The sequence below is a fragment of the Osmia bicornis genome, chromosome 14 (assembly GCF_907164935.1).
Source record: "Osmia bicornis bicornis chromosome 14, iOsmBic2.1, whole genome shotgun sequence".
Lineage (NCBI taxonomy): Eukaryota > Metazoa > Arthropoda > Insecta > Hymenoptera > Megachilidae > Osmia > Osmia bicornis.
The window spans coordinates 7,752,825-7,769,305 of record NC_060229.1 but is presented as its reverse complement, the minus strand read 5'-3'; the positions used below and the strand labels follow the sequence as shown (position 1 = coordinate 7,769,305).

General features: G+C 29.4%; 1 protein-coding gene across 3 annotated transcripts in view; it reads right to left on the bottom strand.

The window, feature by feature from the left end:
• The window catches only part of LOC114881074 (bumetanide-sensitive sodium-(potassium)-chloride cotransporter), a 73,825-nt gene that overhangs the window by 55,428 nt on the left and 1,916 nt on the right, over positions 1 to 16,481 (bottom strand). The gene's annotated exons all lie outside the window — the stretch shown is intronic.

Here is a 16,481-nt window from a genome sequence, read left to right as displayed (position 1 = left end):
TATAATTTTGAAATAAAAGAGTATTAGGAGAATAACTTTTTAAAGGGATAGTGTAAAATTTAGAAAGTGAAATACAGAAATAAATTGAAATTTTGGCTCTCTTCATGGTCCGTATTTCGAGGGTTAAAAACGCATTGTATTATGTTTCTTAGTCTTTTAGGCAAATGGTCAATTATTGTACAGGGATCAACAACAGTATGCGTCATCCTACTTTGTTATTCGTACTTTCCAGTTATATACTACATTTTATAATATTTAATATAATAATTAAAAATTCCATTACATAATTTGTTTCTGAATTACATTTACTATAATATCATTAGAATTAGGATATCGAGAATTCCTGCCTCTCTTATGTCGCTACTTTTTCTAGGCAAATCTACTTTGCTCGATACTGTACATGTTAATTTACTCTTTCTTTGTAAGATTATTCTAATAGAAATACAAATAGAAAATATATGACTGCAATGTAATTAAGTGTATAATCCCTCTTAAAATCTGCCGTATAGTACATATGTAAGTTCTTTTCTTGATGGTCCTGGAATTCTTGATCTTTGATTCTGGTGGTATATATTTATGAAAATCGCTGATTTACACCTTATAGTTTTATCACTTATTTTTACAAAAAATTGATTACGTAAAAACGTCTAAATATGATTATGATAAATATGTAATTCATTTATAGAAGTTCGTTTATTAATAAAATTTTAACAAATAAGATATATTGTATACATATCCTAGCAAGTCTCCAGAATAAGTTTCATTAAAAAAAAAGTGCGAAATCTATATCCTGCACATATATTTTTGCCATGTTCTAGGTATTTGTTAATATTTTTATAAAGGATATAGATATTCCATTCTTTCTTATGTGTGGTGGGTTTAGGAAGATAGAGGCGTCTGGGACTACTAAAACGCGGGTACACGTTAAACAAATCGTTCGTTTTTATTTCTATTACACTCCAGGCACGCGTACGTGTACTAACTGCTACCGCTATTTCACAATATTTATATAGATTCACCTTCGACAAGGGAGAACGGGGGGAAGTGTTGCCGAAAGACGTACCGGTAAGAACACGCGGTAATTTCGCACAAAGTTTAATCTACATATGAAAATTATTCTGGAGACTTGAAAAATATGCTTATATCTTTTATTTGTTAAAATTTTGCTAATAAACGATGTTGTACAATAATTTGTTAAAACTAATATAGTATGAATACTTTTTACACAGACTGTATAACTGGATACCCATAAACATATTGAATATATAGCATGATTTTTAGTAATAATATTTAAACAATATATATATATTCAAAAATAAACAAAACATTTTAAAATAAAGACCCACTATATTTAATGTGCTTTGAGTAAAATACTACTTTACAAGTTAAAAGCTTATTAAAAATTTTTCGCTCGGATGGCGGACCATGGAGAAAGTTCCAATTTAAATCTAATTTTGAATTTTATGTTATTTTCATTTTCTAAATTTTACACGGCTCCTCTAAAAATCATTCTTCCAATATACGAAACTTTTTCGTTTAAAAATGATACATTTATGAACCTGGGTCTCGAGTAATTCAGACTCCAGTGTTCAAGGGTTAAGAGATTTACTCAAGAAATGCTAAATAATAAAATTATATCGTCTGTGCCATCTATTTCAAAAATTGATTGCAACCAGTATCCTATTTTCATATTTTTAGGCACAATTTGAGAAGAAAATAAACAATTCTGTATTTGAACAATAATATTTTATCTAACTCTGGCAACGTTCAATACATTTTTCTAGATCACGTCACGCTGAAAAGACAAAGAAGAAAAACAGCAACGCGAACTCGTGCGAATACCCGGGATTGTTTACAGCCCCATCTTCTTAACCTTCGCATATTTTTGAAGTTCGCTAAGTCAGAGACGAAAAGTCGAGACGCGTGAGCGCTTAGCCGAGAATCGATGGAAAAATAGATTTTCGAAGAAAGGCTCCTTTGTTACCATAAGGCGAAAAAACTGATCCCCTAACATCGTGCGAAGTGCACCAAACGTTTACGCGAATTCTCGTGAAACTACTTGGAGGTGATCCCAGAAATCGTAACGCTTGACAGCTGGCCAAACTCCGACGTCCATTCACAGCATCAAAGCCTAAGAGTTTGCGTGTTGTCCGATATTGACACGATCAAGAAACCACATTTTTACGAAGTCGTAGAAACTTTTTTGATTTGAACGAAAGTGAGGGTGAACTTGAGGTTCCGTGTTAGCTGAATTGGTGGATATTAGATTTTATTTGGAAAGAAAGAAAGAGTATTAACCTTAGAACGTTTAAGGAAGGGTCAAAAATGTTCCTAGAATTTGAAATAGATATGTTGAATGCGATGACAGATGTTTTTATATTAACAGATTAATTACTACATTGAACCTGCTGAAAGATCTACTATCTATTTTTTTTTTCAATACTCCTATTATGGTAGATTATCTAGTTACTTCATTATTGGATAAATTAACTATCTAGAATTAATTCTAAATCATTATAAATACCCGTCTTCTAAGGGTTAAAAATTCTTTAACTTACTTAATGAGAAATATTCGCGTAAGATATTTGAAATTAAATAATTAGACTTCTATTGCTAGATTTCTATACATACATATAAGTAGAGATAATTCTAGTTGTAATTCTAGTTACTTATCTAGAATTATAGTTATCTAGAGTTGTTTAGTTATCTCTAGTTATCTCGAAATTAAAAATTATTAAAGACTACTAACATCGAATTTGTAACTGTACATTTTTTTTTTAATTAAAAACATGAGATGCTTTGTATAGAGACATAATTTTAATCAAACTTCAAATGTTCTTAAGAATTTAATTACTCACTGTATGTGCAGTACGTAATAAATTTGAAAATAAACTTTCTATGTAGACTATCAGTTACAATTTTCAAAATTTAAATACTGTGAGTTTCTTAATTTTTAATGTTTGGTGAAATGCAACTTCAGAATGATTCTTATTTACACGTCCAGTCCATTTTGACTGGACTGTTTCAGTGCAATGCCAAAGCAAATAAATTACCGAGACATTTTTAATGCTGCTATCTATAATTTTGACGAGATGCCCTTGTCAATGACCATGAACATGAACGTGAACGTGAACATGAATGAAATTGTTACCGGCAAACGACGCGCGTGTAATGGTTGCCAACCGTCTAGTGGATTTCCCCCTCAACTATAGCTAACATCGCTCTATTGTTAACTCCACTTCCGGAACATATGGCGTGCTCGTCAGAACGCATCTTCGTATTCTCATTATATTATTACTTATATTCTAATAATAAATGTACTATTGCACAGTTTAATCGTGTCGTGTTCCACTGCCGTTTCAACTCCTGTCATCAGAAATTCCATAAACATCTGTGTGGAATATGTCACGTTATAATTGTACAATAATAGATTATGATTGTTTCAGTTTTGGCTTTAAACTTTCTAATTAGTATACTCGCAGTTAAAGGTTTCTCAAGAAAAAATGGTGACGTTTCAGGTTCTCGCCCTTCCCCATAGGCATCCCAGAGGAGAATGAGAATGTACGGAAGAGGCCGTACAGGTTGGTCCAAAAGGAGCTTCAGCTTTAATTGCAGCGCCATCTATTAAAATTTTTATAGATATTCAAATTACTATTTGATCAACAGGTAGACCAAAGTTGGAAATTTTTTTTACACATATTTTTCAGTTTTAAAATGGCGACTGCAAAGATCACATACAGCCTCGAAGAACGTGTGTTTATTATCGCGTAGCGGTTAATAATTTCTTTCTCTGGGGTTATGTGAAGGATAAAGTGTACGAAGTGAAGATCAGAGACATGAAACACCTCAAAGAAAGAATTACTGAAGTCATCCAGTTGAAAAATGGAGAAAAGTCGATTTGCATTCATACGTGTTTTACTAACTTTTTAATGGCCAGTAGGGATAATGTTGACTTTGGATCGAATTGTTTGAAGCAAGGCTCCATCACTTAGTGGTTACCGAGGGAAAACACACTTTGAAAATCTCATTCATTAAATTTTCAACGTTTCTGAATGAAATGCAATTTGAATTGAATTTGGATTGAATATTTCTTGTAGGTTTTTTTACAATGAATTCTTCAAAACTAACGCTCTTTTTGGGCCACCCTGTACATAGGAGTTTAGTCCTATCATTTGCGTGTAAACATTTACGGGGGAAAATTTGAATTGATGTTTATTTATTATCCATATTTCTCAGTTATATGTTAAATTTTATAATATGTAATAATTTAAAATTACATTATTTTTCTTTCTAAATTGAAGGGGCTGCTGCAATAAGGAGGCAGTTCCACTTTCGGGTACATTGATTAAATCAACAAAAACCAATGAAAAATTAGTGCTGTTTCAAACGTGCTCTAAAGAACGATGTTCAAAAATGGCCAAAATTTGCCTATCATATAAATGTATGAAATTAGTCTATCTTTATGTTTTTGGATCTGCTAATTGCGAATATGACACTTAAAATTGGCCAAAGCTTGGGGAACTTTGAGAAAATGCATTTTTCTTGCATAAAAATCTTGTTTTGGGGGAAGCGTTAGCGTACAACATTTTGGACACTTTTTTTGCTTTTGAAAGAGCGATAAGTCATTTTAATAGGCTTTTTCCGTAAATTACGAATATGAGAACAAAAGTGTTTCATTACATCACGTTTTTGATGTAAGTTTAAAAGAAAGTTTAAAAAGTGAAAAGTGTTTTTAACCGTTTATGAAGTAATGTCAATTATCTCACGAATCGATAATTTTATTGAAAAATTCGAACAAAAGTTGCATGGCTTGAAGAGAAACACATGATGGAAACGTGGATTTGACCTTGAGTGACTTTGTCAAAATCAGGTCGAGGTCATTAATGGTTTTTTAAATGGAAACCCCTATTTTTTATTACATATTCCTGCAGCTTATCTCGAGAACTTTCTAAAACGCTATAATAAAGTTACGTTTTATTGAGTACTTTTTGTGTTATGAAGTTTGTAAAGGCAAGACCGATCACTGATCCGGCGAACTAAGGCAAGAAAATTCGTGATCTACGGAAAAAACCTATCAAAATGACTTATCGCTCTTTCAAAAGCAAAAAAAAGTGTCCAAAATGTTGTACCGTAACGTTTCCCCCAAAACAAGATTTTTATGCAAAAGAAAATGCATTTTCACAAAGTTCCCCAAACGTTGGCCAATTTTAAGTGTTATATTCGCAATTAGCAGGTCCAAAAACATAAAGATAGACTAATTTCATACATTTATACTGGGCAAATTCTTGCCACTTTTGGACATCGTTCTTTATAGGCAACTTATATTGATATTAATAAAGTTTTGCACTGAATATGAAATTTATACGTTTTTTATTGTTCAATAAATACAATTTTTAATATTGAAGCTGCATTCTGTTTGTGCCAAAAGTAGGAACAAAATGTAAGTATCTACTAAACAAATTAAAAAAAAGGTTATATATTATTACGATCATTACTATAATGGTTAATGTATTTAAAAATAATAATGTTCAAAGTTTATAATGTAGAATTATCTTCAAATAATTCACCCTCTGGATCGTCGCAATCGTCCGGTTTCAGTTTATTATTGAACCGTATCTCATTTTCCGCAATATATTTTTTTGTAAATTCTAACACGATTTTATATTTTGCAACTTTTAATGTTAAAATGTTTTTGAATGTTGGTTGAAAATTATTCATTTACGAATTCCGTTTTGTACCAAGTGAAAGATTACATTTTTCTAAATGCAATGGGATATATAGCAAAAACTGTGGAAAGGTGGAGTTGCCTCCTTATTGCTGCAAAGACTTTAATTACTTTTAATATTAATATCGTAAAAACTAAGATTTTAAGGATTCCTGCTTTTATTATATGTATCGCCATTTATTGTAGGTAAGCCCGATTTCATCGCGAGTGTAACCTACGAAATTATTATAATATAATATTAATGTTTTTAAATTCCTTTCTTTCGTTTCTTTCAACTGTTAATTACATTTTTGTGGTACTGATCATCAATGATTTCTGTGAGATACAACGTATTAAAGTTCAAAGTTACATCAAATTCTACTAGTTATATTATTAGCAACCACTTATGTAACCATAAAATAGTATATCAAATTTCTATATGTTTTTAAATGATAGCTACATTGGGTACATTGGTGAAGGCAGTGATGTCCCTAGAGATGGGGGGGGGAGTGCTATGACAAAAGTCGAGATTATTGAAATATTTCATTTGAAACAGATAATCAGAAAATGTATTCTAATATAAATATAATATATATAACAGAAACATATTAGCATTTTGAAAGTATCTATGCATGGGATCCGGGGGCAGGTGCCCTATTTACCCTGTTGTTGGGGGTAGCCATAGGGAAAGGATAAAACAAAATATCCACCTTCTTTTGTAGACATTTCAACTCTATTGGGGTCTTTTTCAACATAATGGTATATTTTGTCAAACGTATACAAAATTTTTAATTTTGTAGTGTAAAATTGATCAAGACTGATTCAATAATACTCAAGGAATATGTTAAAGAAATGAAGATGTTGCGCGCTGAGAATAAATTTTTTCTCTGGGCTAAATGCCGATTAATTTTAGTAAAGGAAGGAAGAAGTTTTAATAAAGTTTGTAGAATTACTTTTAATGTAAATTGTAAGTAATAATTTAATAAGCAACAAGAGAGTGTTTAGTCACTTTACACTTCGATGCCTTTAATTCATAAAGGCGAACGGTGTTGAACATGTACATTCAGTCGAAGTACAGTGCGAATTAGTCGCGTGATCAAAATTTATTGTAACTTGCTTTCGTCGTGAAGATCGAAAGAGTAGGCTGTCTCGTCACCGCGTCACGGTTTTTATAAACATTAGCGCGATGACAACGCCGAGGTGTTTTCGGCGTCTGGCGTGAACTATGCCTATTTTGAATAGTCGCAAGAAGAGTTGAAAAGTTTTATAGTGTTTCCAGTACTTTGTCTATTCTTTATACTTGTTCTTACTAAATCCTATTCCAACTATAATTTGACCATGAATGAATAACTTTAATAACAGTTGCTAGAATTAAACATGGTGTACAATAAATTCACAAATATGTAGAGCAAATGAACAAAATTGGAACAGTTATAACAAGTGCGTTAAGCATTATAATTGATGAATTAAGAAAATGTGTGTCCTTCAAGCTGTTCACGCTTGGAAATCTAGTTTAAACACAGTAGTCTTTTAACAAAGTTTACCTTCCGTTATTATCACAAATGTTATGGTAATTATCGTAAGCGTGCAAATTCAATATTATTTTAAAAACAACTCAAAAAAGATTCAATTCGACTTAAAAAGAGCACATTAAATTTGTTAATATTGATCTAGGACAATATGACTATAATAAATATGCAATTTTCAATTGTTTATATTCGGAAAATAAAATTACAAATTGCAAAAAGGAATTTCAAGAATTTTCAATTTGATTTTATGTGGAGAACAGTGATTGCAGGGGCCTAAGGGGAGATATAGTCGCGGGCCCTACTTTCCAGAAGGGTCAGTTTTAAACGTGAAGATCTTTCCATTTTCATTTTTATTATATATTTAAATCATTATTATATAATGATGATTTAATGTTTTTTCATGAGAACGACTTAATAATTTTTTATGATAGTGATTTAATGATATTTCATTATTTCATGATGATGATTTAATGATTCCAAATTTTGTAAATATTAGACCCAATTGTTATTGTAAAAATAAATCCTTTCTTTTCGAATTTTCTAAATCATTAAATCATTAAAATATATCTTTTCGATGATTGTTTTTTAATATTATATATTTGCAGCACATACATTTTCTTCACGATTAAATGTTATTGAATTTGATTTAGAATAAATTTCAATTTTTGAACTAACAATAAGTTTATCAACCAAGGGATCCTTTGAAGGTTTGGTAGGTGCTCAAGAAATTTCAATCCGGTCTTAGTAGAGAATCTGTAGTTTTCAACTTACATATACGCTATTTTTGAAACCTCCTGTATATTTCTTTTCAAATCGAATTTAACATCACGCTCTGCATTTTAGTTTTAAGTAGGTACGTAGTCCATCTTTCATTGAATCATATAAACCATAATCCTGATATTAGGTACTTGCATTATTTTTAAAAAATCATGGTAACTCCAATTGGCGATATTTAAATTTAAAATAATAATTAAGAAGGCGTAATACTAGAGGCATCTATTAATTTCCTGTTAGGAACACCTCGTAAAATTTACCTTACTTTAATGATAACTTTGTATCAACTCATGATTCTTACATAAATGTGAAAAACAAATGAATGAAATTAATGCTGTGCAAATTGATATTGATTTAATAATAGGTTTTTTTATTTGTAAAAGATTTTTATTATTCTTTAAGATTTCTTTGATGATTTCTTTCTCACATCAGTAGTGTGACATAAGTGTTCACTTTATCATATACTTCAAATAAATCGTGCTTTCGGTTAGAGATAATAAATAATACTATAATCAATTAGAATTAGACTAGCATCTTACATTTGTACTGATTAGATCAGCTTATCAACAACCTACTTGACAGCGGATTCTTTACTACATATGTAGTATTCCAGCTTATCGTATGTTGCATGTCAATGATGGTACACTCGCGATCAAATCAGGCTTCGTGGAAAAACGCTCCGGGAAAATGCTGATGTCCCAGAATCCCGCCTTTCCCCGTAGTCGTCTCCGGGGAGAATGATATTCTCCTATATACAAGGTGTCCGCGCTTAAGTGTGACAGTCGCGTCATTCCATAACTATTAATGACACGAAAAATTGTTTGTATAGAAATTGCACAGTAAAATGGAATCTATGTTTTGGCGTGAACGAAATTTTTTTTACATTAGCTTAAAAAATATGGTGGTCAAGTTTTCTTTTTTAAATGGAACTATATATTTCTTTTTTAGATTATGTGATAGTGCTTTCCAAGATGAATTTATTAAGCTTTAATGTATATACCCGATTTTAACGTTTACAAATTTACTGATTGTCAGTGGAGACGTCTGGATTCGAGTAGCAAGTAGTAAAAGCGGCCCTATTGTTGCGGTAAGTGCCCCATGAAATGGAGGATGGTGTCTTACCGCAACAAGAGTGCCGACTGGCCGATTTTACGACTTGTTACTCGAACCGAGATGTCTCCCTTAAAAATCGGTAAATTTGTCAACGTTATATCTTGAAAACTAATTGAAATCGGAAATGAATTCATCTTGAAAAGCACCATCACATGATCTCAAAAAAACAATATAGTTCCATTTAAGAAACAAAACTTGACCAACTTTGAACTAATAATGTAAAAAAATTTTCGTTCACGTCAAAACATAGATCCCATTTACCGTGCAATTTCCATACAAACAATTTTTCGTGTCATTAATAGTTATAGAATGACGCGACTGACTTAAACGCGGGCACCCTGTATGTTTATATGAAATACGTGGCAGGGTAATTTGAATTTGTTAGGGGTTTAGTGGAGGGGGGGAGAGGGTTCGTCTCCCCGGACGCTTTTAGTTCGGGCCGTGGACCGCTAGGTGGCGACGAGATGATCGGTGACAGTGTTCTCGCAAATGGTCGCCCGGTATGCAATTCGAATATATAGAAGTTCCGAATCGCGGTATGATAAATGTCTGAGGCTGGGATCGTCTGTTGTCAACCCCAATGACGAGTCTAACAGACGATCCCGAGACGAAACGCCTTTTGTTATTTACACTTTTCAGTTATATACTAAATTTTACAATATTTAATAATTCAAAATTTTATTATTTTTTTATAAATTACTTTTAATATTTATATCGTTAAAATGAAGATTTTGAGCATTGCTGCTTATCCTGCGGAAACAGAGAAACAAGCATACTATTAACCCTTTGGCAGAGTCCTTCTACCGATACTTAACCCTCCGAAACCCGTTATTGAGTCCAATTAGACTCATCAAAAAGTTGCAAAAGGTGGCATTCACTATATTTTTGTGATTCTAAAATACCTGAATAATCACATACGAAATTTTTATAAATAAATTAGTATTCATTTTCTTTCATTTTCTTTATTAATTCATACAAACTCAATTATTCAATAAAATTCCTATTTTGATTCTTCTAATGAAATACGAAGTTTGTCGATCAAAATATTTTATAAAAACTAGTAAAAAAGTGAGAAACAAAAAGCGGAATTTAAAAGTTTTATCGTAAGCAGAATTGATATTAAATCTTTTTTACGACACAGAACTCTAGAAAGCTATTGAATTTAAATAGCAAAATATTTGACAACATTCTAATATTTGATCGACGTGGTAAATGCAAGTTCACTGTTCACAAACAAAACGAAAGAACCGCGGTGTGAATTAATTACAAGTGCAATTGGCATCTGGTAATAGGTATTATCTACATTATCAATCAAATGTAAAAATATAATAATACGATGGTCGTTACGCAAGCCCACTGTCTGAAGGAGAACGTAATTTCTCTGATCGTTTTGTGTTTGAAATTCTGGGTGATTATTACCTCTGTCAAGATCAACTATACGCACGGTGGATAAAAATAGTGCATTCAAAAGTAACTGTTCAGCAAGTGAGAAATTCGATGAAAATTGCTGCTTGTGATGCAACAGTTTTTTCTCAGGACTATTTGAAGAAAGATTTTACAATAGCAACGATTTTAAATCATTTATCAATAATTTATTTGCAGTTGGAAAAATAGATCACTGTTCTTATATAATAATTATAATACTTTCCAAATTTTTGTGTGTAAATTAAATGTTGCAGTTTTTGTAAGATATATTGAAATTGTATATTATTTCGAGTAATGATAATAAAATTATCAAGCGTTCAATTTTCTATCTTCCATTATTAATATAATAGCAATCTTATTGAAAATAAAACATTCTTTTTAATTATCAGAGTATGTATCTAATTTGCAATGTCAATTACTATTACGATCGAATTAAGATTTATGGGGCCCGGGGCTATTGAATCTTCAAGGATCCCTTTGGTTGATAAACTTAGTTCAAAAGTTGAAATTTATACTAAATGAAATTAAATACCATGTAATTATAAAGTAAAAAAAGGATCTACAAATAAATAATATTACAGGATCAACTTTGAAAAATATATATCTTAATAATTTTGAAGCAATTTATTTTTATGCTTAGCGTAATTTCTAATTATTCCTAAAGGGCAATATTAAAAAACTGCCATTCCAAATTTTTTGGACATAGAGTTGTAGTCCCCCCTTAGACCCCCCTTGATTTCTGCCTTAATGTTGCAGTTACAACATTACACAAATTTTTGCCAATAATGTTTGATAATTATAACGTTTCAGATAAGTTTAACATTAATTAAAATAGAGAAGTAATATTTATATTTATTATTTAAATTTTAGGAAAGAACTAGATGATTTGTAACAATTATAAAAATTCTAAATTGTAAATTTGTTAACATCGCAATAATTATGAATATTTAGCAGAATATAAAATCACAAAAATTTCTGTAAATATTTTTGTTATTATATGCAAAAGAATTTGCTTTCAGAAGTTCGATGAGTTTTTGAAAAATTGAACTTGCAATTGATATAAGCTCAACAAGTAAATTTAGAAAACAAAGGAAAGTATAACGATTGTACGTTATTAGCATTATGGTAATTATGAATATTTAACAAAATGCAAAATTGCAAAAATTTCTATCAAGAATTTTAATAAAAGAATGTTAAGATATGAAATTCTTATATCGTACAGTTATTCAGAAAGGGTTTTTTCTTTCCGAATACAAATGTATATATGTATCTTCTGTTTTCCTAATATCAGATATCACGTCGAATAAAAATAAGGAAGTCGGTCCGAGTATCGATCTGGAAGGTGGCTGATTCCGATGGATGGAACTGATACACAATTGTCATGAAGTTGCACAGACTGTGCTGAAAACCATAGTAACTCAGAAAGAAGACGATTCTTATAAAATCAATAGTAAATGGAAACTTTCTTCATGTCTATAAATTATTACATACTGTCTATTCAAATGAACATGTATTTAACTGTTTCACAAATACTTAAATACTTTATCTCTATTAAAAAAACATAAAGTTGCAATAACAAATGAGTTTGTAGATATGGAAATTGGAAATAATTTTAAATAATTCAACACTAATTGTTTCCAAAATAATTTAATAATTCCACAAACCTTGGAATTATCTCCATTAAAAACGTTTTGTTTTTAAATGGTATTTTCTTATTATTATTTTAGTATGCAAAAATTTATTTGGTTAAATAGATAAATAAATAAAAAATGATGTAAAATTTCAGCGTTTCGATACTGTCATTAAAAACATATTAACAATTCTTTAATATCAACTTACACAGTATAATACAGTAATTTGCTGTAAAACTATAAAATTAATCAAACATTAAATTTTTGCAAAAATAATGGTTTATAGTGGACAAAGAAAATTTCCACGTGTTGAAATTTTTTACTCTGTTTTTAAAACTGACGTATTAGAAAATTTTATTAGTTGTTCAAAAATTGAAACTTCACAGTCCATCATGACAACTGAAGACATTTTCTTCTTCATTTTCTAAATTTTCAAAAAATTAATTAAGAATTTCACGTCCTTAAAATTACACTGTCTTTTAAACAAAGACGAAGAATTTGTTTAGTATTAAAATGCGTCATGAAAATCGCGTTAACTCAACTTGATGGCTCTTTACTGGTTAACATGTTTAGCAACAGATACGTGTAGTTCGCGTAAAAAAATAGAATTTAGATTACGTTACCTTCCTTCGAAATATACGAATGTGCGACCTTGTGCATATTGTATACTTACAGACGTGTTAGAGGTTTATAGCGGGATCAGTTGAAGATCAAGCCTTGGTTAAGTGCGCGCGTCTGCAGCTCAACTTCAAAGGTGAACTTTCGTACGAGAAACATGGTTTGATAAGAATTAATATTGCGACCCTCGTTAAATTGTCAAAATCATTCTATTTTTGTCTTTAATGTAATTACTCATCCTTTCGAATCGACTATTTTATTTTTAAAGAATGTAACATTGATTAAAATTGATTTTTGAATTTTAGTGAAACAAATATATCCCTCCATATGACTATGATGGGTTTTCTAATGCTAATCCAGGCACTGATAATGCGTAGTAAAACAAAAAGAATAAATAACAATAGCGGGATCATCTAATTTTAAAAACTAGAATTAGATATATGTGTTACACTAATTGTTAATTTATGTATTAATAGATTTAAGAATTTATTGGATCCTTACGGATTTAAAAGTAAGATACCTATAGTTAAATAGTTTTCTACAACTTATTCTAATTTTTGAAATGGGTTATTCAAATTTTACTACTCAGTTAAATATATTTTTCTTCATCATCCAGTAGGACCATCAATGAATCCGACATTTCCATATCATGTGTAATCCTTCAGAATGATACAAAATTGTTCTTCTAATTTTTCTGGAAATATAATTGAATGTAACACAGTTTTGTTTCTCCTGTACAATTTGAAAAAGCTGAAATGACTCCTTTTCAAAATGACCAATTCAATTATTCTCTTTTGCACGCATATAAAATAGAAATTGTTTCCTCCAGAATTGTTATTATTTCTAGTAGGACCTCAAAAATTGCTTCAAAAATATTGATTCTTTTTTTTATATGTTTCGAAAGATATACATTTTAAGAATGTCTTTTTTAAGTATCAGAGTAAATTTCGGAAAATAAATTTTAAATGTATTTTTTCTCAAATTGGGACATTTTTTAACCTAATTGATGGAGGATATAATCAAGGTCACATTTTATACTAAAAACCAATCTCTTTTACAATGTGTAACCGTTTTCTGATGCATGAAACTGATTTAATTTTATTTAATTATGTATACGTGAAAAGTTTGAAAAATCTTTAACATATCTCTTTAAAGAGATATGTTATTTTGTCATTTTGTCATTTTTCAAAATTTTTAGGTATATTTCCCCATATATTGTAATAGATATTCTTATAAAGTTTTTAAATGTTGTTAGTTTTTTAAAACTTTTTTAAAATATGTATTATTTATAATACTAAATAAGTAGTCGAAAAGAAGAATGAATTTGTGACCATAAGAAACATAGTAAAATGTAATTTCTACAGTATTAAATTTATAAGTGCTGAAAACAATTTGCAAAGTTCAAGATCTTAAATTTTTAAATGAACGAATTATCTTATTCCTATGTTTGAATTGGTAATAAGTCAGTAATCATTCATATTCAAACCAGTAATTATTCTTAGTATAAGAATTTGTATCATGATTGATTATTCTTAAGAAGAATGGGAAGGAAAAATGATTCAAATTTTAAATGGAATTTAGTTTCAGCTTTATGAAAAATTTCTGTATGTAAGAAACGTATGAAAAAGCAAATTATTCGTGTATTTCGAAGTTTCAATCTGCTATAATGTATTTTAGATACTAAAGACCAAGAGACATAAGTAGTTCGAATTAGCATTACAAATTTCTGTTATACTACGCTGCTATTACGTAAAACGTATATCTTCGTTCGGAAAATGGTGATAAAAATGAATGATACGAGCGGAAAGAAAGCTGTATTGACAATTAAATAATGAAAATTCAACAAATCTAACGAACTGTCCAAATAAACATTCTAAGCAAAAGGGAACCACAATAATACATATTTTCTTTCCATACATTTGTCGAAGCAAAGCTGAAGTATTGAAAAAATAAGAAAAATTCTTATTTCAAATATAAAACATTTGAAACAGTACATTTACGCATCGTTTAAAATAAAAATTATAAAAGAATAATATTATTAACATTCTCTTTTTCTTCTTTTTTAAATTATTATTTTCATTTGATGCAGAAATATAGTTTGAAGGTTGAAAACTTTTTTTTTAAGGTATTATTAACTTTCCGTTGCAATATGTTACAAATTTGTTATTTCTTGGTTTTTGTAATTACAAATTTTATTTTACATAATTTTGCACATTTTCAATATTACATTACTTTTCTTCAAATAAATTTCTGAGATAGAAAAATATTCATTGTTCTAAAACTATATTTTTTAAAGTACATTTCGAAAATTAAAATAAACAAAATTAGAAATGATGCACAGTGAAGTTTACTTTCATTTGAAAAAACTACAATGATACTTTGGAAGCTATAGGTACATAAAACGGTTACAACTACATTGTTAGAAATATATTGCATAAAATAATTTTTATTCACTTTTTTATGCCCCGGAGGTTTATTCAAGATAAAAAGTTATGCTAAAAATAATAGTCTGATGGAAAACAGTGTATTATTTGAGATATGTTTCATACATAACGAAATGTTTCATATTGCATTATTTTATAGTATAAATAGAAAAAAGAAAAACAAATTATTGCAATGTTCTTTCACGTAAGCTGTAAGAAATCAGACATACTTGCAGCAGTGTATAATAAAAACACATTTTCTCTCAGCTGTGAGCAACATATGAGTCTTTTTCGTACCAAGCACGTGGTAGACATTTAAATTTTTATACAATATTTTACCAATATTTCTATTCTTTACTTTTTGGGTTAATTAATTTGGCAAACGTGAGAAGGATTTAATTGACAAATTCAATATAAATTATTTTCTTTTTTATTCACATGTATTTTTTTTCATTATATTCGAATCTTGTCTAAAATGAGAAATATTCGTTAGTGTAACTAGGTGGGGACCAGAGTAAAAATCTGGCCCACCTAAAAATTTAAACTGTCCCTTTCCCAAAAATGTCGACACTACCATTCTAAAATTTCAAAATTTCGAAATTCCAGATTTCCTATATTTCAGTATTTTAAAATTTCAAAATTTTAGATTTCCTACACTTCAGAATTTCTAAATTTTTAAATTTCAGGTTTCTTACATTCCAAGATTTTTAAATTTCAGAGTTCCAAACATCTGACAATGAGATCTTAAAATTCTAAAATTTCAATATACTAGAATTTCACAATTTATAAATTCTAAAATCCCGAAATTTCAAAATTAAAGAATTTTAGTTTTCCCATATTTTAGAATTTTAAAATTACAAACTTTTTAAATATGGAAATATTTTAGAATCGTACAATTCCGAAATTCTAGGATTTCAATAATTTTAAAAATTTCAGACTTTCTAAGTTATAGAATTCCAGAATTCCAGATTTTAGAGATAAATGGCTCTATGTTCAAGTATGGATTAATACAAATTTGCAAGTATATGTATATTCGCAAATATCATCGCTATCAAAAGTTGAATTAATATTTTTCACTTCTCTTTGCTGCACTTCCTGTTTCAACAAAAATAACACGTAATAGTTTTTAAGAAAATCGTTTCAAATTACCATTGAACGTGTAGCAATACAATGCAGAATATTCCACCATGAAAACAAAAGAATTTCAATTTAAAGAACTTAAAAAGAAATTGTTCTTTTTTTAAAGTCAGTTAAACGGAACACT